Source organism: Lissotriton vulgaris, chromosome 8 (genome assembly GCF_964263255.1).
Source record: "Lissotriton vulgaris chromosome 8, aLisVul1.2, whole genome shotgun sequence".
Classification (NCBI taxonomy): domain Eukaryota; kingdom Metazoa; phylum Chordata; class Amphibia; order Caudata; family Salamandridae; genus Lissotriton; species Lissotriton vulgaris.
The window spans coordinates 601,030,328-601,053,646 of record NC_141696.1 but is presented as its reverse complement, the minus strand read 5'-3'; the positions used below and the strand labels follow the sequence as shown (position 1 = coordinate 601,053,646).

Below are 23,319 nucleotides of genomic sequence, written 5' to 3'. Positions count from 1 at the left end.
ATCAAATGGACGGTTTGGATATGGAATGGGGAAGAGGTGACATTTGGAATAATGAAGGTACAGAGCCTCCACTCACCAGCCAAGGGACTCTTAGAGTGTGAGTTTGGGGATTGGGTAGAAATGTGCCAGTAACGAAAAGGAGCGGGGTGGGATGGAGACCATTGAGGAAAGAAAGGAGAAGATCTGAGTCTAGAAATGAGTGGAACTTCCAAAAACTTAGAACGAATTAGAGAGTGTCAAATATATAAGTGCTGTTAAGAAAGGAAGGCTAGACAATATGAATGTGTTGGCATTTTTAAGAATTGTAACTATGTTTATCAAGCAAACATCACTCTGCCTTTGGCATCATTGAGCTCACTGACCGGGAACAGAGACAATTACAGGAGCAGAAAAGAACAGCAGGACAGATGAAATCCGCAGTGTTGGTTATTAAAGAAAAAGGAATTGCTACAAAAAATGCTGAATTCAGCCCACAGTAATAGACAGAGGATATGTGAGGTCTGAAAACCCAGCATTCTTCCCAAGCCAAAAGATCTCCTGTCGGTCTAGACTTGGGGCGAGATAGACAATGGACCTCCTTCTCAGGAATGTTTTTTTTTCACTCCTTGAAAAAAGTGGATTTCCTAGAAAATCAAGTTTGAGGTCAACGGAGACCGCATGTAATTATCTGAAGCTCGAACTAGTATTTTCTGTTTTGTAGGATACTGGGAACGTGAGACCCATGGTTCAATTTTAAAGCAGCTGCTTAATTTATATTCGTACTGCTGGGGCCTAAGTACTTGTTGGCAGCGTTGCTGCTTCCATTGCAGGCGCTCGGAATTGTATCTCCTCCCATTTGCGGCCCTGGTTCCATTGCTGGTGCTTGAAGTTAATATTCAGTGATTCTGTTTGACTTGTTTAGTCTATTAAGCATTCCATCTTACACCGACCATGTCAAGCGTGGGGAAAACAGGAGAGGCCATGACAAGAAGTATTCTCCACGCCTGTTAATTTTGGTCTATTGCTGCTTTCAGTTTCTGGCGTTGTTTTGAGGAGAATTGCTCAAATCATGGCTCAAAACCAGTCACACTATTTATTTTTCATCTGTTTCTTATCATCAGTGACGCAGGCATTTTAAATAAGGATTTATTATTGGAAAAAGGCAGAAAAACTGTAGTCAAGCTTAGAATAAGGACTGCTTACACCTCTCCCGGATTTTAGGGCTTCTTGTCATTTTATAGATGTGGGATATTAATTCACTGAAGCATGTGAGGAGCTTCATTCAACGTTAAACAAGCACAGGCACAGCCAAATAGGTCTGGCATTGGCCGACAGCCTTTTGGCAATTCTTCTATTGGTTTCATATTTGCAAAACTTTGTTTGGGAAGCTACCATGCCTTCTTCATCAATTCAAAGAAAAACATTGGCTGAAAGCAAAAATGTTTTTTTGGTCTTAAAAAAGCACACATTGCCATAGCACTCCCTAGAACTGAAGGGAACTACTTTGTGTGTGGATGAGTTATGGTATGCTGCCCTTGCGAAAAGGCATCAAGCAGTAACTCATAATGAAGTCCGCAATGGGTGAAGTGGGCTGACGCAGAACCCTTTGATGCATGCTGGAGTGAGATGACACCACGCCCCCTGCAAAAAGTGGGCCCCACTGAAATGTACTGAAGTTTTTCTGTATTTTTTCAGACACTGGGACGTATTCACATACAGCAGCGCCTGCACGTTGTCTGACTTCAGCTGGGCCCATGAGAGGCATGCTTTTTACGTTGTTCAATCCCTCTTTATAAGTGATATGCATGCACTGTAAGAATGTCAGATGTCTTGGTCTGTTCCAGGATTTCCCCAAATAAAAATGTAAATACTATTTTGTTTTATTTCTTTTATAGCGTTACTCATCCCAATGCAGGGTGTCAGAGCGCTTACATCACACATACATATTATGCATTGACAACAAATCCTATAAATGTGTAAATCAATGTACAAAATGTGTTGCATAAGACAGTGAGGATTACAGGTTGTAGGAGTCACAGGTCCTTCATAGCTGACTGTGCTGTATTAGAAGGATTACAATTTATGAACCACGAGTAACAAAAGGACCTGTTTTAAAAGCGGTAACGCACTCCCCTAGCAATATAAAATGAAAATCTGTGTTTTGCATGTTAGATGATGTGCTTTGCAGGAGACATATTAACCCTCTACGCTACTTTGATTCAAAACTGGGATGAGAGAAAACACAGGTCTCTCCAGAAAATACTTGACCCTCCAAAGTTATCTTAACATTATTATTGTTCCCTGGGATTTACTGGGCACACAAAGATCTCTGCAGCAGGTACACTAACACCATAAGATATTTTAAAATAAAGACTTTGCAACCAGTTAAGCAGAATAGATTTACTGCTACGTTTCTCCTTGTTGCCAACTTCTTTGTGTCAGAGTATTTAAAAACTGAATATATAAATTAAAGCCCATATTTTGTGTCACCTTTTTGGCACAACCCAGATGCAACATCTCATTTGTTAAATCTCATTATGCACTCAGATGTACTCATGATGGACCTGTGAACGTGTGTGTGAAGTGTTAAGATCTGATGTCACTTCTTGTGATGTCACTTCCTGTGAGGTCATGGGTTGTGGTCACTTCCTGTAATCTGTGATGTCATGCACCATGGTGTCAGTTGTATGCTGCCTAACTTAGTTAGTCCCCCCACTTCTTTATTTAGGACTGGTGCCCTAGACACAACTGCAGACAAATAGATGAAGTGTGACTGAAAACACATATAAATGACTGTCATACACTTCGTTTTTAGTAAAATCAGAAGGACTTGGCTAACATAGACCCTAAAAAGCCAATCGTTATGCCACTGGCTGCCAGCCTCTTGCCTATGAGAAAGAAAAAGAAAATTAAGGAAAGAAGGAACAATTAGGGAAAAAAGCAGGAAGCAAAGAAAGTAATAAGGAAGGCAAGAGAAAAAAGAAAGGAAATTAAGAAGGCATGAAGAAAGGAGAAAAGAAAAAAGGAAAGATAGAAGGCAAGAAAGACAGGAAGATGGCAAGAAAAAAAGGAAATATAGAAGTAAAGAAGGAATGTAGTAAAATGAAATGCTCACAGATAAAACAGACCGAAAAAAACAATCGCCTGCTAGTCTATTGCCTCTGAGAAAGAAGGAAGGAAAGAAAAAAAGGCAAGAAAGAAGGGAAAAAAGAAGGAAAGAAAGATTGAAGGGAAGAGAAACAAGAAAGGAAAAAAGAATAGGAGAAGGAAAGAAAGAAGGCATGAAAGAATTCGAAAAAGAAAGAAAGAATGCAAGAAAGATAAGTCAAGAAAGAAAGATAGAAGGCAAGAAAGAAAGACAAAGAATGAAAAAAGAGAGAAAGAAAGAAAGAAAGAGAAGGTAAGAAAGGGGGAAGAAAAAGAATGATGACAAGAAATAAGGAAGGCAAGGTAGGGAGAAACAAGGCAAGAAAAATAAAAAGAAAGGTAAATGGAAAAAAGTAAAGAAAGATGGCATGAAAAAGGGAAGAAAAGAAAACAAGTAAGGAAAGAAAGATGGAAAGAAGCAATACATAAAGAAGGCAAGATAAACAACGTTTGAATTCAAGAAAGACAAAGAAGAAAAAGAGAAAGAGGTCAAGAAAGGAAGAAATGAAATGAACAAAAGAAAGAGAAAAAGGCAAGAAAGAAGGAAAAAAATAAAAAGGAAAGAAGGAAAAAAACGAGGAAAGAGACCGAAAAAAGCAAGAAAGGAGGAAAGAAAGAAGGAAGAAAAGAAAGAATGAAAGCAAGAGAGGGTAAAAGAAGGAAGGAAGGAAAGAAGGCAAGAAACAAGAAAGACGACGAGAGAAAGAAAGCAGCAAAGACAGAAGAAAAGAAGCAAGAAAAGAAAGAAAGTGGCACAACTGCTGCACATTAAACGGAATAAAGAATTGCTTTCTTTCTGGGCAAAGTTTATTAAACAACCACTGGTGAAAATTAGTACAAAATAAGCATGTTCTGTTTTGTGTACTGCATGCATATAAAAAAGGATACCTTAATAAAGAACGGATTGAAATGAACACTATCTGGTATGGTGTAAAAAAACTGTCAGTCAGATAAACAAAGGAAGCTCAAAAAGGAATTTACAACTTGCAAGAGATATGAACTGATAAAGTTGGAATCTGCTCTGTGCATGAAGAGCTGTTAGAAAGCGTCCTGCTAACACCCGAGCAGCTAAACACAAAGGCAGAGCTAAAGTAATAAGGTAACAAGTGGACGAATGGAATAAGATGGATGGATGGATGGATGGGTGGATGAGTGGGGATGGATGGATGGAATAAAGTGATATATGAATTGATACGATATGGTGATGGATAGATGAATGGAGCTGGCTATGAATAAATGGATGTCTGATGGATAGATGAAATGTGATGATGTGTGGACGAATGGAATAAGATGGATGTGTGGGTGTTTGGGTTGGAGGAAGGAAGGGTGGGTGGATGGGGATGGATGGATGGGTGGACAGGTAGGTAGATGGATGGATGGTGGGTGGATGGATGGACAGGTGGGCGGGGGCGTGGGTGGGTGTATGGATGGGTGAATGGATGGGAGGATGGACAGACGGGTGGATGAATGGATGGTGGGTGGTTGGATGAATGGATGGTGTGTGGAGGGATGGACAGGTGGGCGGATGGACGATGGATGGGTGGATAGATGGATGGATGGATGAATGGAGCAAGTGTCTGTCGCACACCGTGAGCTGGGTGCATATTCTCTTAACTTGCATTTCAGGGCCGCCTCTTCCAGGGGCACCGCTTCGTGGGACCGGTGCTCCTTGGCCTCTCTGCACACCACACAGATGGCGGTCTCCTCCTCCTACAGAAGAGCCGCAGATTCTCGCGGTGCCGGATGCACTCTCCTCCACCCTCAGCTGAGCCCCCTGTTGGCAGAAGTCCTTGGCAATCTGTACAATTTTGGCCAGCTTCCGGTTGGAGCTCAGGGCACTCTGGGCAGGTGAAGTTTGAGGCCACTCCTGCCCAGCATCGGGCGAGGCAGGGCCGGCAGAAGTTGTGCCCGCACTGCGTGATCACCGGGTCTGTGTAGTAGTCCAGACAGATGGAGCAAATGGTAATGACGCATGCACTTCCACTTGCCTGTTGGTGTGAGCCGAGCTTCTCCATTCCTGAATCCTGTGGGAGAAGCCTAGGAAGTTGTCTTTTGAAGTGACCAGACTTCCATCTGAATTTCCAGGGTGAATTTCCAGGGTGGATTCCCTTGTGATTGGGCACTAGTTCTACACCTGCTTCGCCCATGTTTGGATATACAGTGCCACCCATGAGGGAGAGTGAGCACCCATTGACAGCTGAAGAAGCTCTTTAAGCTTGCATTGAGAAAAGGGCGAAACATCTGAAGTTTCCTGCTTTGCTACGATCCCAGAAAGCAAAGATTAGACCTATGACTACGAGGACCCCCAGCTGCTGGGCTCTGTGTTCTGAATGGAGGTGATCTGACCATGACTTTGTGGAGCAGGCTCAATGCTACAAGGACCTGCTTGAAAAGATGGCGCCTTGCCTAGAACAGTGCATCATCTGCCCAGCATGGCCCACAATCAAGAATCCTGTTAATCAGGAGGGAGTCACTTTGCAGGATCTTCTGAAAGACGACGTATGGCCAGCAACCCTGCAACATAACTCTACTCTACTCTTCTTCTGCCCATTTGTACACTCCACTCTTGCAGCCATTCAGAAAGCTGAGCCTCTGTGCCATGGTGTGAGGATTACATGGAGGATACATTCTGAGTTTCCCTTTCATCTGTTCTGGTGGAATCCATCTGTCCTAGAGAAACTACCCCGTTTTCCACCTGCTGCAGCTTATTTTAGAACACCAAGTCCTTACATTTATGAGCACTGGAAAAATCTATGTCAGCCATTTTGTGTTTGGCAGATGCAAATTCACTGTGTTTTTGTTTCTGTTACAACAAATTCCTCCCATGCCAGTGTGTTTTATAAAAATAAAAAAAAGTCAGCTGAGCTGGGGCCAAAAATTCATAGCATCCGCGTCCCAAACTACTGTAATGACTGGAGGGCCTAGACTGTTAAACTATAGATCTGGGTGGGTATTGATATGTATTTATTGTGTCACACTGTCTCTGAGTGCCCAACGAATAACCACATTCTAGAGTAAACCTTGACTGCTCATCCTGGCAATCATGACATAATAAACAACCAAATCTGAGACTCTGGAACATTTGAGCAGGGCAGAACACGAGTTGCCCAGCACCCAGTAGAGGCCACGCGACCTGGAAAAAGGTCTTCCAGATAAACTCGATTTGTAGGCTTGTAAGTTCCTAAGACGTTGTGTTCAGTTTCTTCTCTTTTCAACCGCTTAGGATATGCCAGTTTGGCCGCCTGGCCTGGTATGGATATTATCTACAAGGGGCCGAATGTCCAGGTACTGACCATCTGACCAGAGGTCTGCTCTGGTTTCCTGTCCAAACATGTCTGCCCAGTTCTAGCTATGGCCATCTCAAGCGGGGACTGTAAGTCTTTTGCAAAGGTGTAAATAAGTAGGCAGTGCTGTTACCTTGCCAGTAATCATAAATAAACATTTGCTGAATGCTGGCACCTGCCCCACGATACTAGAGAAGTCTCACCTCTTATATGTGTCTGCAAAGTATAGAATAAGGGGCCCTCCTCTTTGACAGAGCCACAATAATCACCGTCAGAAACAGTTAGAAAACAGCAGGTTACACTGTGGCAAGTTGGATTACTCATTCCTGCTTAGGGGCTCCTTATAAGTGATAAGAAGAATGGAGCTGCTTAATGCACCGCACATGCTTGCGTCAGACCGCTACAATTCCCCAGGGCCGCTCGAGAAAGGATGTGATTCATCCATTGGCTCTCTCCATCAAACCTTGAATCTTCATTTGGTCTGGTGAGTGAGATCTGGAGGTCTGTCACAAAGAAGGAGGCTGGAAGGTCGAGGAGGACGAGCACGGAGCTGCCTTCTTCGTCTGCCAGTAAAAGTAATAGTAGGTGTCCCACAGAGCATCGAGAAATGAATGCCTCGACATGCCATTGAAAAGGCTCCCTTTCGTCCAATTTCCTTGTTTGGTAAATTTTGCAAAGAGAAGGACCAAAAACGAAAACGTCATATTTAAATAAAAGATTCTATAAAAATATATACAGGATGTATCATTTAGCTTTAAGTTAATATATTTAGTTTAGTCATTTCGAATAGTGTTCAAAAATACGTAAACCGAATGTGTTAAACTCCTCAAATTTTGGCCACCAGATGGCAGTGTAAGACAGCCTGTGGAGAATGCCAGCATAGTTCAGGCCCAATTTACAAAACGAGCATATGTCTTCAATTACCGCAGCCCTGACGGCCGCGATAATTGAAGATATATGGGCTTTGGTGCGCGTAACAGACACCAATAGGCCATAGACGGAGCTATGCGACCGCCTATGGCCTATTGCGTGTTCTGTTAAAAAACAGCACGCACCCAAAGCCCAATGGAAATGGACCTTGGAAATAACACGCACGAGCTATGTTGAATTTCCCGGTCCATTTTTGAAACCCTAGTGAAAGGGCTTTTCGCTTCGCTCGCCCTAAAAATAAAAACATTGGCACTGAAGGGAAGCACCTTGTGTGTGGATGTCCTTATCATGAGAGACCAAAATGCAGTCACTCAAAGTGAAGTTAACCAGTTGCTCAAGTAGACTGACCCATTGCTCCATTTAGTGTGCGGAAGCAACATGTGAATGACAAAATGACAGACCAATGGATGAAGAGAGCTGGCTAAAAGCCCTTTAAGTAATAATAATATGCATATAAGTTTAGTAAAATCAAAAGGTCTTGGCTCACCCCAGGCCTAATAAAAGAAAAGTGTTAAAAGAAATTGATTAATTATAGAAATGTATGACTAGGAGATGAAAAAATAATTCAGCAAGATAGGTTGACATGTTGATGTAGCTGTTCAGTCTGGCATTCTATGGAAGGTAAACTGCATGTTGGCATCTAAAGCCTCATGAAGACATATTTGTGGTCACTTATCCACGCCACTGCATTTATTAATGTCAGTGATTACTTTGGAAAATGTAATCTGCATATAAATTACAGGGTTTATCAGTCTTACTGTCAATGTACAAATTTGAAATCATTGAGTGTTATACAGAAATACATGCATGGCCCGGCCTTTGGTACCTTAGCAACCGTTTCCAAGACATTGATGCCCAGAGGGAAAAAAACAAATCCTTTCCCTCAATCAAGAACCCACTGGGCAGATCTCTTTCCTTGATTGAGTTGTCTTGGCACCCCCAGCTCCTTCCAAACTCGCTTTGACTCACAAATCTTTTAAGCACTCCTCTGTTTCGTATTGAATAGCCTGAAACCATTGTCCATGTGGCCTGGAAGTGCAGTCTACATTGACTGAATGCAACGTCCCTTCTGGCATCATAGTGCAAAGGGATACAAACTGAATTCCATGAAATCTGGCTTCATAGAACACACTGAAGTTCCCGAATGCTGTGTCCATCTTGCTGAGGAGTAGAAACTGCATTCCCTGAAAGCAATGTTTATCTGGTTTTCAAATGCAAACTTCGCTTCTTGAAAGCGATCTCGGTCTGATTTCAGAACACAAACTGCAGTTCCTCATTAAGATTGAAAGTGACTTAAATGGGAAAAGATATGGCAGGCGTGGAGGAGGTACAGAGGAGAATAGATGGATACCCCGGATGCCTCACCGTAGGAGTTCCCCCCCGTGAGGTACCACAAACTATATACGTTGGACACAACCTTTCCCTGGGAGGCCTTGGGCCTCGACTGGTAGTCGAGTCTGAACACATCGGCGAGGGATGGGGGAGGAGGGAAGCAGGGGGGTGGGTTGTGGCCAGTGAGGGGAGGATTGGAGGAGAGGGCGGGGCGGATTAGTTGACCAACTTATATTCTGTAGGGGCAAGACCTGGGGGCAGTCTGTAGTATTACCCATTAATGGCTGTTGTACTATTCTCCTTTAATGTATGAAGACTACTGCTTTCTCACTAATATCTGATGTGTCTTTTAATGGAGCTGTGTTGTTTCAATAAAAAGATTTAAAAAAAAAAAAAGATTGAAAGTGACTTTAGTGTACAAACTCCATTCCCTCAATACTGGGTCTACCTGGCTCCAGTGCACCAATGGTATTCCCTGAAAGTGGGCAGAATGTATTTCCATCAATGTATTCTATTGATTCGGAGTACTGATTTTGACGTATTGTAGGCAGCGCTCTGATATCCTTCGGGATCAAGTTCACGCTATATAAAACTTTATAAATAAATAAAATAAAAAATAAATCATGCAATTAAGTAAAAAAATAAACAGTTTTTGTGCTCTTGACATTGGAGATTGGAAGGGCACAGTCAGCTGTCTCAGACTCGAAATTTATGAACCCAAAGTTACCCATCTGCTGTTTGTGGGTTTTCAGCCATCTGAGGGACTCATGATAAGGTCCTTTATACTGGACCTGTTAAGTTCACCCCCATATATAACGATAACGGATGTAGAGATGAGGGGTGCAGTTAACAGGGATTACAGGTGAGAAATGAGACGTTGGCGGGGGGATTGGTTATTCCAGGACTGAATTCGCTGGTGGTTTCTTATTTTTCCTGTAGTTTCAGCCAGAGATTTTGGTTGTTTTCAGCGGCTGGAGTCCTCTGGCAAATGTAAGAGGTTTGTGGGTTTACAGCAGACCTTATAATATAAAATAAGGCTGCTATGTCTGATACATGCCTCATGGGGAATCCCTAAGATCTTGTACTCGGCGACTGAGACTTTGTCTCCATGATGCCCAGTGAATCAGAAGTCTTGGTGCACTGTGTGTGGTAAGAATTCATGCAGAGATGCAATTGTTATTGACAATTTATTATGCAAAGGAGTGTATACATATTTAAAGGCTATGATGGCAATGGAGGTGAGAAAAGCTGAACAGGGCTTCTGTCATTTGGCTGCTGTTTTCAGCCTGACGGTAGTCTGTTTTTAATTTTGGAAGTTAATACAAACTGACACACGTTTTATCATCAGTGGCTATCTGAGCCAAAACATGCCTAACTGTTGGCAGCAGCTAATGGATGGTCATGAGGTACTGGCCTTGTTTTTATGCACCCCAGCTTGGGGAGGCATTCTTTTGGCTCCCCTCAGAAAATCTGTGTATTGTATTATCACTGAAACCTTAATGTTCTCCAGAGTGTGAGATGAGGGTGTAGCATTGTGTGGTGTGGCTCGGCAGATGTAAAACAATGAAAAAGTAAATTCTATCGGCCGTTATTCAGAATTTCTCCTCACACAGCTTACTTATAATTCAGATCTATGTGAAAAATAGGTTACTGAATAAGTTGTTTATTCCGAGAAAGAAACTGCTATTCCTACATGTTTTTTGCAGTTTTGATTTTGCGTATATGTCACATTTGTCTATATGGTGAGGACAGAAATATACATGTCAATTTAGAAATGTTCTTTGTATTTTGTCTTAACCTGGGAACAAAAAACTTATACATCATTAGAGAACAATATGGAAAGTTCTTTAATATCAAAAGCACTGTGATTTATGAACTTCTCTCAAATCTGTGACAAATCATTGCCCTTTGTAAGGGTATGTAATAGTTAAGTGTTGCTAGAAAACATTTACAGAAAAACATGGAAACAGTTTGGGTTTAAAGTGCAATCCAAAGTCTTATAAACAGCATAGATTTTTAGGCATATTATATGGATGCAAAATCAAACATCATTTATTTTGCAATTTGCAGTTGGAATCAAACAAGGCAAAGCAAAGAAGTTAACAAATGTAAAACTATTAAAGAAGTAATGAGCTGTTTGGATGCATACAAAAGGCACAGAGCTGCAATGGGTTCGCTGAGCTCCATGACGGCTGCGTTTGTTCGGAGCTCTGGCAGCTCTTTGACCTTGTTTCCAGGGCACGAGTCGGGGGTACACACGGGTGGACGGCGTCCGCCCACTATTTCCACAGGGTGGACGCCGTCCACCCTGTCAAGAAGTTGGCCGTCACTGAAAAATAGGCTGAATTCGTTCCAGTGTAATTTGCAAACGCCGCAACACATTCAGCAGCGCCTGCACATTGTTGTCTCCTTTCGATTGCAACAACGTGCAGGCTGGGAGGGGGCTTTCTTTGTCCGGACTCCTGCTGGGCCCATAACAAAGGATGAATTTGTGGGGTCATCTGGCCTCCTTTTGTTTGAGTCTCCTGGCTGAGAGCAGTCAGAAGCCTCACACCTAGGTACCAATAAAGCGTAGGGGAAACACATGCTCACACCTTCGTAGCACTTCACACATACTCAAAAGAGGCCGCTTTTCGCTTTGTTCAGTCCCTGTTTAGTAGATATGCATGCAGTGTAAGATTGTCAGATGCGTTGGTCTTTCCCTGTATTTACACAAAATAAATGTCATTTGTATAGTGCTTACAAGCCCTGAGGAGGCGTTGAAATAATTTAAGTAACACTATTTTTTCTTGTACAGCACTATGGGTAGAGGAAGTTTACGCTGACAAAAGGCAACATTGTTTTACGTGTAGCTTTCAAAAGTGTGAATCTATTGCCTAAATCAGGAGGGTTTCCCTGTGTACTCGAAATGTGCTCCAATTTACTCATGACAGACCTGCTAAACATACATGTGAGGGCTTAAGATCTGATGTCAATTCTTATGATGCCACTTCCTGTAATGTCACGCGCTGTGATGTCACGCGCTGTGATGTCACACACTGTGATGTCACGGGCAATGATGCCACTCGCATTCTGATTAACTTGTAAGTAAGTAAGTATTTTATTTGCGTAATTAATTAAAATCATTGCAATTTGTACAAACAATAGTTGCGATTAAAAGAAAAAAAGAACTGTAAACACATAAAAGAAGGGGGAGGTAATTTTGGGGGTTGAAGTTCATTCTTGGGATAATACATTTTTGATTCCTAACATAAATTTTACAAAGCGAGTGGCCATCTGAGGTGAGTCACCCCTTATACACAGTTCAAATGCTTCATGACATGTCCTAATGTTGAAAGAAAGCCAGATCGGACGAAGCCAGAAGACTCGGGCAATCAAAGATCTACAAATGCACAGGATGTGAATTAGATTTTCTTCCTCTAGATTGCAAAAACGGCATTTTGTGGAAATTCCATTTTTATATCCTGATTAACTAGGTTAGTCCCCCCACTTCTTTTTTTAGGACTTGTGCCCTGCTTGTTTCCATAATGTCTTACATGGAGACGGAGATGAAGTTCCTGATGGTAGAGGCAGACCACTGAAGGGGCTTTAACAAGCTGCATGGATTCGGCAGGTCCAGAGCACGTGCCTGCATTCCACATTCAGGTCTCTGATGCCTTTAAAGCAGCAGTGCCCGTCTGAAACTATTTGGCTTGAAAGGGCTGACATCATGGTGTTTGTAACCAGCAGCGACCCATTCGGATGGTCCCCCCCACCATTTTTCCGACGTGATGAGTATCCTACAGGCTGAGCAAAGGTCAGCCTGACAGACACTCTTCTTGGTTCGGTCAGGCAGCCAGGCAATATAAATGCCCAAAATGCGCAGGCTCCTGTCTGCCTGAACTGAACTTTGCTGGGCTGATGTGGCAGCCCTGTGGCCATGTCTCTTCTCAGCCCTGCAAAGCGCCTCAAGTATCTCCCCCTTGAAACAAGGGGGAGCATCCCTGAAAGTCTCAGGCCTGGACACTGCAGCTGTAAGCCCTGAAGTGTCCAGGGCCGAGTGTCTCACTGACACCTGTCACAGAGTGGGGTCAGCAAGTCTCAATGAAATTCTATAAAATGCATTAATCTTGATAGTAATAAATACAAATATAATATATTTTTTACATATGAATCAAGCCATGTGGTAGTTTTTTTTTAATATATTCATGGATTTGGTCTTCTTTATTGTCTAGATGAGTGTCTAGTGTATCTTTAATACCTTTCAGTAGCATTCTCTTACTCCAGTAAAATTGAAGCACAAAAGGGAATCTGTTCTTATAGCTTGTGACAGTCTCCCAGTAAGTTTTCAGTCCTGGGCAACTCCAAAATATGTGGAGAACCTCAACCCCAATCTCTTTACACGGGGGCATTTTGCATCCTCTACAGCAAAGTGTCTATTAATTCTTCCTGGTGTCAGGTGTACCCTCTGCAACACATAAAAATGAATAAACTTGAATCGGGCCTTTCTAGACACCTTGGACACGCGGGCCACAAGTGTTCCCCAATCTTTGTCCTCAAGGGGAATATCAAAGCCCTTCTCTTAAAATGTCCAAAGACTGTGGAGGGGTAGCATAACATCTCACCCCATAGCCTTCTATATAGGCAGGTGACTGCCTTATAGATAACCGAAGAAGTAACTATAAATTGGCATCCTCCCACTTGTGGTGGTTCTGCCATTCCTCCCTTCCAATGTTTACGGACCGCCGTTGTGGGTGCCATATGCAGAAGGAAGTGCACCTGAGGTACCTCATCTCGCTCCCGGAAATCTTCAAACGGAAGCAAGAGTTTGGCCTCGAAGAGGGTACTTACCGTACACAAACATATGTCTCCCACTCCCTACATTATATGAGGTAATCCGTTGTGCAGAGGTGACTCTAGGCAGTTTAATATCTGGGTCCTCTGCAGAGCTAATATCTTTGGTGCAGTCAGAGTTCTGGCCACCTGCTTCACTTAGCGAAGATATCAGGCTTGCTTCTCTCCTACTCACTTCTGCCACTGCTCTGAGCACTCGATGCCAATACCACTTCACCTCTGCCCCTGATGTAGCACCACGACTCCTTTCCTTTATCTTCTTTATCTTCTTGCGCCTTGGAACACCACATGGGCACTCATCACCGCGCCCAACCTGTGGGTGTGAATCAATCCAGTCCCACATTTCCTGCTGAATGCAGAAGAACTGCACCCCCTCCGGTGTAATCACATGCAGGCGGGCTGGAAACAACATAGGGTAGGGTATGCTCATCCGGCAGGGCTATCGCTTAGACTCTAGAAAAGTGGAACGCTGCTGTTGCAACTTCCCTGTAAAGTCCAGAAAGATCATAACCTTACTGTTAGCTACTTTAAGGTCCCCCCACAACGTGGCCTGCCTTAGAAAATAGTTGTAGTCTATGTAGTAAAGGAGCCTGGCCATAACTGGGTGCAGGGGCTCCCCTGGCTGGGGTGGGCGAGCTGGAACTCTGTGTGCCCTCTCCAGTGTGTAGAATGGGGTGAGGCCACCTCATTGCATAGACACCATTTCAAACCATATTGTCTCCCTTTGTGTGTTCGAGAAGTACGTTGTTTCTTCTTAACTTATTTTCACTTTCCTCAACTCTGAGCTTTAGCGTTCTAACTGTATCTTCCATAGTGGACATTCTGTCTCTTGTAGACATCTGGAGGTATCTCCGCCAGTGTACTGTCGGCGGCAGCGACACTTCCTGTGAGGCGCCGGAGTTCATCTTTTAAGAGACTCAGATCTGTCCCCATGGTATCAATCTACATTTCCAGTGCCTCACTAGAAGCCGTGATAGCCTGCATGTCATCGCAGAGTTTAAATCGTTCCTGGTCTCCTTCCTTTGATGAAGGAAAAGTTCCTGTGGTCTCCACCACTAAGCCCACAACCAGGCGTATCCTGGTTGTGCCGCTGAGTTATCTTGCCCATGGTGATCAGTTGTCAACTCCTACCTGCTTGGCAAAGTTGCCAAAACAACAGTCTGTCCTGGGCCCTACGACGAGGGAGGTAGAGCTCTCCCCACAGCGTACATTGGCATCATTGCAATTGGTGGGCCAGTATCTAATATTGGGGCTCAGCCCAGTCCTTGAGCCTCCGACCAGCGATACAGTTCACCCCGTTTATTTGGCATTCCTCCATTGGGGCCCAGAATGTGTTGTGTAGTTAGTGGGACTAGTTCACTTTTCCTATCCAGCACCCTCTGGGGCCCCGGGGCTTCCAAGGAGCGCAAATTCCGACGCACCTCTGCACAGGCCTCACCTCAGCACTCGTTCTATCCTGGGTGTATTACCGTTTCCAGGGCCGCGTGGGGTGTAAGGCCAATTTAGTACTCTTGCCAATCGCCAGGCCCGGGTTCACTGCAAGCCGCCTTTGTTACTCCGCGAGCTTGACGAGAGGCCCATGGCCAGGCAGTCAAGTAGGATGCAGCACTGGATTCCCCACCTGGTGATGGGTTGCTGCAGATAGAGAGAAAAGGCCCCGCCAGAAGAAGCAACCAGGCCTGCCGTGGGCTGCCCCAGGGCCAGTTTGGCCTCCACCAGTTCTCACCCAAGCCCAGACTCCACCTCTCATCTGTCACCGAGCTGTGGCGAGCCGGGCATCTCCCTAGGGGCTCAACGGTGAAGACTACAGTATGTCCCCCAAGTGTTGTCGTCAGCTCATTGCCAGCTCAGAGCACCACCTCTCCGAGCACTCCAGGAGGGGTTGCTTCTCTTATGAAGTGCAGGCCTAGTTGCGCCGCCGCACCCTCAGTGCGGCCACCATCTAGTACAGTTCGTCATGTAGGGTATGCGAGTCACCTAAAGCTCGCCGAGGTGATCGCAACGACCACTCACAGGGCGGTCCAGGTGCATTTCAATGCTCCATGGGTCCCTATGAGGGAGGGTGCCCACCCTGGGGTCTGTATTTGTCCAGGATGTTATCGGATGAGGGCTCGCAGGCCGGAAGCTCTGTATTCCTGGAACTACAGCATCAGCATTCTTACACGCCCCCTCGCTCGGAGGAGCTGTTGACATTTTCTCAACATAATTGGCCTTATTGCAACATAGTTGCTTTTATCTTCGTGATAATCACATGCATGTTTCAAGAAAGTATGACCAAACCTTCTCTATGTTGGTCCTGCACTCAGTGGCTGTATCCAAATGTTTTCAAGCTAATATATGTGAATAAACTGTTTTTCCCATTAAGTATTTTTTACGTTTTAGGATCAGGCAAAAAGAATTCCATCCTAAGTTTTCTAGGTTACCATTCTTAAACCAATCTGACAGGGATGCTTGGTCACTCGTAAGGGGCCCAATGGTAAGCAAGGGACATACAAACATAGTAATCACAGGCTTGTTTACACCACAGCTCCTCATCCAAAGTTACTAGCAGATCCCCTTTAAAAATGTGTTGACGACGAGGAAGTATATGCTACTTTAAATAACGACCTAAAGAGTAAGCACCCAACAATTTCCAGCATTGACTGTTCACATTTTTGTGTCTATAAGAGTGAAGAATAATCAAACAATTTCTATCTATCTGAAAAGTGTCCCATACATTCTTTAGCCAGTCATCCAGAAATATATATTTCTGCTGCTACTCACCTTTCATGTGGCGTGTTCCTCCTTCCAGTATACTTCTTCGTAATTAGGAAAATCCTGAGGAGAAACAGTTCAAATAATGTTATAACACATACTGCACACCGAAACGATAAACGGTGTGTTTGGTAATGTTGAATCTTAGCAGAACTAACACCAAGGCTGGAGCAAATTAATGGTTCATGTGAATGAATTTAGTCAAGTTTAAATATTCAAAGAATAACATTGAATGCTTGTTATTTGTAGGCTTAAAAACAATTATACATTTAATATAAAATCCATACAGAGAAAAGTAAAAGTACTAAAACTGGAAAATATGATGCACTTTGAATATAATAATGATATTAATACACAGTATTACTTACAGTCCAAAACCAAATACAACATTATAGAAAACGTGTTTTTTCAGTATATAGTGTATGGGCACACTAATAGGTAACTTTCCAAAATGACTAAAATGCCACTGGCCGTCGGATTTTTCAGAGAAGTTACAGACAAGTTTTCCTCTGAACGTTGACATCTCGCGCCAATGTTAATTTGGAATCAGTTTCAAAATAACTGGGTTGGAAGTCGGGTTGCGTCCATTTAGTACGCCCGGATTTTTGGCTTTTTGACAGTGGGGGGCAGCAGGATCGTGGGTGGTGAGGCAAGCAAGAGTAACGGTGGGGGTTTGATGGGTGTAAGAAAAGAAGTGCTATATTCGCCTGACACACACACATATATATATATATATATATATATATATATATATATATATATATATATATATATATATATTATAATCAACTTTATTAGGCATTTAAAACAACAAAGGAAATTCATTAGTTGCAGCTCATTCAACACATACAGTAATGTACAATTGTTAAGCCGTATAGGTCGAGTCAGTCTCTCCAGTCCGTATACAAATCTTGTATCGTTAGACAAAAGGCAGGAGTCGCGCAGTATATCTCCAGTCACGGTGGAATGAGATTGAACCACTTCCCCCAAATCCTGTGGAACAGTTCATATATTTTTAGTAAACCCTAGAAACAGGCCTGATGTACATAACATCATGACACATTTTGGAATATTGCAGTGATATCAGTGGTTGCGTGGTGGGAAATGATGCTTCATAGTTTGACTAGTGGGACATGGACATCAACAGTAAAACTGCAAATAATTTGGGAGACAGACACCCTGTGGACTCACAAACGCAACTAATACAGCATAAATAAATAATTGTAAACCAGAAATGATACATGGTGATATATTGAAAAAGATTTCTAAGAAAACAAGGAGTTGGAATGCCAGCCAGAGCGATTGATGGAGGTTTAGACTATTTGCAGGTATTTATTAAATAACTTTTAGTTTTTTTGATTAACACCCTAATTTGGCCCCTTGCTCGCTGTCACACGGGATCCAAGCTGTATATACCTCAGATATAGGCCTAAGAAGAGCGACACCCATCGGATTTTTCGCATGCTTCCTTCAGGAGGGGGCCTTGTCTGTCGGTTTGTGATGGGCTGCTTCCATAAGGAGCAGGGTTCAGTACTGATTTGCGTAAGGCAGGTCTCTGTCTAGAGTGGCACAGTGGGTTCCAACCTACCTAAAGCAGCTGTCTGTGGGTCAGACTATTTCAAATCATTTTCCCATCATCTTTGTGTTTGAAAGTTCAAGGAGGTTGATTTTGATGTCACGTTTAACCTTGATGGACAGGGGGAGGGTTAAAGAGGGAATCTGAATTGGCGTGGGTTGGCTACAGATGTTTTCAAAGATGTAAACCAGAATGAGGGGATGCACAGAGGCTTTAGGGAGTTATTAGGCAGGGAGTATAAGTAGCAAGCGGGGCTATGTTGTGACAGGGCTCGAAAAATCCCAAAAATTGTACTAGTCCTGCAGGACTAGTACCTTAAAAAATGTCCTCGACCTAACTGCAACCTACTTGACCTCCGTCTCTGAAAGCGGAGCAAATGTGACAAGATAACACGATTTAAAGGCATCTTTATTGCTCATTAACTTTGTGAGCAATAAAAATGCTTTTAAATCTTATCATCTTGTCACATTTGCTCCGTTTTCACAGACAGAGGACAAAAGTTGGTTTGTTTTCCTACTCGCCAGAAAGGGCGAGTAGGACCATAAAACAGCTCGACCTTGTTAAATTTAGCTCGACTATGCGAGCGGTTGAGTGGAATTTTCGAGCCCTGTTTGAGATCAAACGAGAGCTGCAGGGGGTAAATTGAACTAGACAAATTTAAATACTGGTATGAAATGTATGTTTAGCTCTAGAATTGGCTAGACTGGAAAGATCTCGCGTAGATCTCTTTCCATTGTTTTTCCTCAATATGCTCCCCACTGCCCTATGATAACAAAAACAGTCAAATAGATGGAAACTGGATGTTATTATGGTTGTCTGGCAAAACCTGTATTTTGGCAAGTAGTTTTTGTAAATAAAAGTTCTCTACTTTTAGAGGCCTTCACTCCAATCCATTAAGTCTGTGAGGTTCATTCACCTTTCGCTTTAGAATGGTGCAATATTTTAACCTACATTCAGGTAATCTTAAGGTGAAATCTAGATACTTTTTATTGTTTTCTAATGTTGCTCATGTTGTAACGGATTACCTATTGTCTTCTTTATTTGCGATCCAGGTTTTAGAACTGCACATGCAAGTAAGGGTTTATGCTTCTCAGTAAGTTTTGCCGAAGGGACTGCATCCAGCACAGGGCTCAATTCAAGGTCCACCAGTATTTAACTTTTACGAGGAGTGACTGAGAATTTTGATGGCTAAGTCAAGAGTGTAAATTCATCAGTACGCTGACAATTCTCAAAATAACTTTAAAAAATCTCCAGTATAGATGACCTCCACGCTCAAAAATCCTGCCTTCAAAATCTTCAGAAGTGGATGTCCTCCAACCCCCTGAAACTACACCTAGAAAAGACTGAAATCATGCTTTTATTACAACATTTGCACTCCACCTCCTATTTAGTCTCGCTGGATTAACTACAGCTTGACGGTTTCTTCCTCTCAGTGTCACAAATAGTGAAATTCCCAGAATTCTTTCTTGACACCATCATCCATCAATACTCGCATTGATCGCCCCATGAAAGCTGCTGCTGGTGTTCTTTATTGAGAGAAAGGTTCTAAAACTATCAGACTTCAGATCATTATTCACATTTAACAGTGGAGATGACTCCTTGATCAGTTCTATAAACTTTCTGAAAGCTACATATAACTCCGTTGCACAACCTGTTTCTAGCTCCCGGACATCTAACCTCATTATTTCTGTGCTAACAGCCATCCACTTGGCTACCGATAGAGGCCATACCGAAGTTCTAACTCGACTGCCTAACCATCCAAACATCTACTGACCATCAGGATACCTCAGTTATCCAAGGAAGCAACAGGTACAGGAAGAAAACAGTACTTTGCCTGGAATGAAAAAAGTTAGACTGTCACACAAGCACCTCAAAAATATTCAGTGGAGCTGCGCCTTCATTATTGAAATCTTTGCTACTGGAACTAAGACAGCAAGAAAGCCCCCTCCAGTTTTGCCGAAAGTTTAAAAAACTCATTTACAACAGGAGTTCCTTTCTAACTTTTCCCCCATTGTTCCCATGTCAAGATGCCATGATCTACTATTAATTTGTTTCCAAATTATAGTGATCAATGTGAAAGTTGCTTTCTGTTTCTCATTTAACACCCCCTTCAGAGTTGTTATGGATTTGTTTATGAACTTCTTGCCCACCTGAATTATTTGACTCACATGCATCTTGAGTTTGTGATCTGGAACTCACACTAGCGTCCAGCAATATTTAATAGCCACTATGTAGTAATGTTAAATTCAACAAACACATTCCACAATTCTGGAAACATATTATGACCCATATAGAACCTAACATATTCATTCAGATTATATTGGTAGGAGTAAGAATGGGGAGCTGTGCTGTAGATTGATTATTTCTTGCTCATCATATAATTGTGCTTCATTAGGTGATGACCACAGGCCCCACCACTCACTCCAAATCAACTTGGTTGCCCCTCCTAGCCAAATTGTGCAGTTCTCAAGGTGACTTCATCTCCCTGGCAAAATCTCATGGAAATGTTTACAAGTAACTTTGAAGCCTCACCATTGCATCACTTGTAAATGTTAGCAATGTGTGTGCAATGTATAGGTATTTACTCTGTATTTTTGTGCATTTATTTTTATGTAAGGGTATTTTTGATTGCATCTTGATGCTGGTGGAGAGAATACAGGTAGATGTGGAGTCAGGCATAGAATTTAGGGCCTCAATTATTTGTTCACTGTCTGGCCATTGTTCTGTCAGGGCGATTGATTAAATACCATGTCGCCCTGGTGGAGGACCCATCACCGAATTAATAAATGACCACCATCACTGCAGTTCTTATTCATGCAATCAACTGTTTGGTGCAGAGCCTTGTCAGCATGTTCCAGACTCGTCCAGCGACAACAGAGAAAGAATGATAGCCAAAGGAAGAGTTTCTGAATCCTGGAACACCTAATTGTATTTAACTTTAGAAAGTTGTTTGATATCTACTGAGATATTAGATACAAGGTGTCATGCAACAATGGGACGGAGGAAGCATTCTGTTTTAACCCAGAGATCAGCTGCATGTCATCTGCGAATATAGAGAATTTAGCACCTGCTTCAATTAGAAGTCAAGCGAGGGCCACATACAATACAACATATTTACGGTTTTACCACGTGTCTTTTTTCACATTTTTTAGTTTTGCACAGGAGCTGTCGAGGACGACTCCAACGGTCCGGGTGGTATGTTATACATGCGCTACTGCACGATGCACCCATGAACTATGCAGAAAGGCCAGTGGGTTATTAGGTCGAGCCTAGCGGCAGCGCTCATGCACTGCTCGCTCTGCGAGGCATGCAGTAGTCGAGTATGCTGTTGAAGCTTCGCCTTCTCTCCGCCCATATTTTTGATTGGCTGGTGTCATTGTCCTTGGTAAATTCTAGCTTCCGATTGATAATGAAGCTTGTTAGTCCCCCCTTGATACCGCACTCTGCACCCATAAACTGTGCAGAAGGGCCAGTGGGTTGTTAGGTCGAGCCTAGCGGCAGTGCTCGTACGCTGCTCGCTCTGCGAGGCATGCAGTAGTCGAGTATGCTGTGGAAGCCTCGCCTTCTCTCTGCCCATATTTTTGATTGTTGTATATAGAGTGGTCCCAGTTGGAACAACATACTAAACGTACATAACAATTATAAACAGTACAAATATTTCAAAAATCAATTTAGTAAATAGAATAGTGTGAGTGATGTTCTTTAATATACATCCTCACATGCAAATCAATTATCAATCCAATCAACAAATGATAGACATCTAGTCTCAGTGTCAGTAGGAGAAGAGGGGGACAGGTGAGGGAGGGACCGTATTAGGATAGTGTGGAAATAGAGAACAAATTATGGAAATGATAACAAGTGGTCTTATGTACATTCAAAGTTCAGTACCACATTGACATATATAAATCGTCATAGGAATACATTGTACATTAAATAATCCTATCCCCAATGTATAATAACACAGCCAATAAATGTTCTGTTGTCAGGTGGGTAGGACGAGGGAGGTATGTCGACGTTTCGACCCCAAAAGGTGTAGGCTAGATCCTGCCCTACTGCGGGGTCTTCTCCAGGACAAGTGGGGGGGTGGGAAGGTGAAGAAGGGTACCTAAGAATTACAATTAAAATTCTGTTAGATTAGGGAAAATAATGTGTTGCTACTACTATGTGCAAAAGCGGTCACAATACATTTACCTAAAAACCACAGCAATGTCGTGTGGTACCGTCTGTTGTAGGAGGTGGGCCAGAAAGGCTCAAATAGAAGGGAGAGCGTATGAACCTAAAAAGAAATTAGGTTTCAATTAGAAAAGTTGGCAGGTGAACAAAGCGTCCCACATTTGAGATAGTTATATCAATACAGCGTGCCTGATTTTGGAAGCATCCAAAAACGTACCCAGCCGGGTTAAAAATTGGGTAGAACAAGTCATACACCTGAGGAGTGACCAACCTTGGCTCACCCTGGTAAGATCACGTCATTACGCCACAAATATATACAGCATTAAGGCTTGAGAGATTGTTATCATCAAGTTCAGTCTCATGAGTTAAATAAATCACACATTACAAATAACCAAGCCGGAAGAAATATGTCCATGATTGGCTATTTCGACAATAAAGGTGCCCTCTCGGCAAAGTTAATTTTATATTTACCAATAGGTCAAAAGTTCGTCCCAGGTCTCATGGGCATTACTTCGAAGGGTGTTTGGTGTCAAGAAAAGCTTCAGGGGTATTAGTCGAGCCTGTTGAAGGTGAGGTGGGGGAGCCGATTAGAATAATAAAGGGCAAGATACAACATTGCTCGTAGTGTGCGAGTAATGTGTGCGGGTTCAGCCTAACTTACCGCATCTAGTCGGCGCGTGTGCAATTAATGCAAGCTCTGGAGGTCCTTAATATCCGTCTCCGATTTGTAGAACAAAAGTTTCATAGGTGTTAGTCGAGCCTGTTAAAAGTGAGGTGGGGGAGCCGATTAGAATTATAAACAGCGAGATACAACATTGCTCGTAGTGTGCGAGTAATGTGTGCGGGTTCAGCCGAACTTACCGCATCTAGTCGGCACATGTGCAATAATGCAAGCACCGGGGGTCCTTGGTATCCGTCTCCGACTTGTAGAACAAGAGCTCTGCCTCAACCGGGTTTCTTAAACATGAACAGGGCTAACGCGTCGCGGGTATAGCGCGCGCGTGTGTGCAGCAGCTGGATGGCTGTTTTTCATCACACCAATCACGGGCCTTCCGTAGTTTCAAGAGGAAAGACTACTAAATTGTAGTTTGTTCGGTCCGGCTCAAATTAAGCGTACCCAAGTGTTTTGAAAAAATCTATTGGCTGTCATGAACCCAATTACTGTCCTAATGTGAGTATTTCTCCTATATTTCAAAGGACTAAAGCACCCAATTCTCGGCTTTCTGAGAGGTATTAATAATCCCCGGATTACCTGGATGTATGTAACCCAGAGTGGGATCTATTTACCAAGTGCATTGCTGTATATTTAAA

The 23,319-nt window shown here is 42.9% G+C and overlaps 2 protein-coding genes across 2 annotated transcripts in view; one reads left to right on the top strand and one right to left on the bottom strand.

The window, feature by feature from the left end:
• Positions 1–16,326, bottom strand: part of FILIP1L (filamin A interacting protein 1 like) — a 739,320-nt gene extending 722,994 nt beyond the window's left edge. The window contains exon 1 of the mRNA XM_086934449.1: positions 16,269–16,326. The gene's annotated coding sequence lies outside the window, so the exon portion shown is untranslated. The remainder of the gene's footprint in view (positions 1–16,268) is intronic.
• CMSS1 (cms1 ribosomal small subunit homolog) overlaps positions 1–23,319 on the top strand; it is a 940,652-nt gene that overhangs the window by 430,218 nt on the left and 487,115 nt on the right. The gene's annotated exons all lie outside the window — the stretch shown is intronic.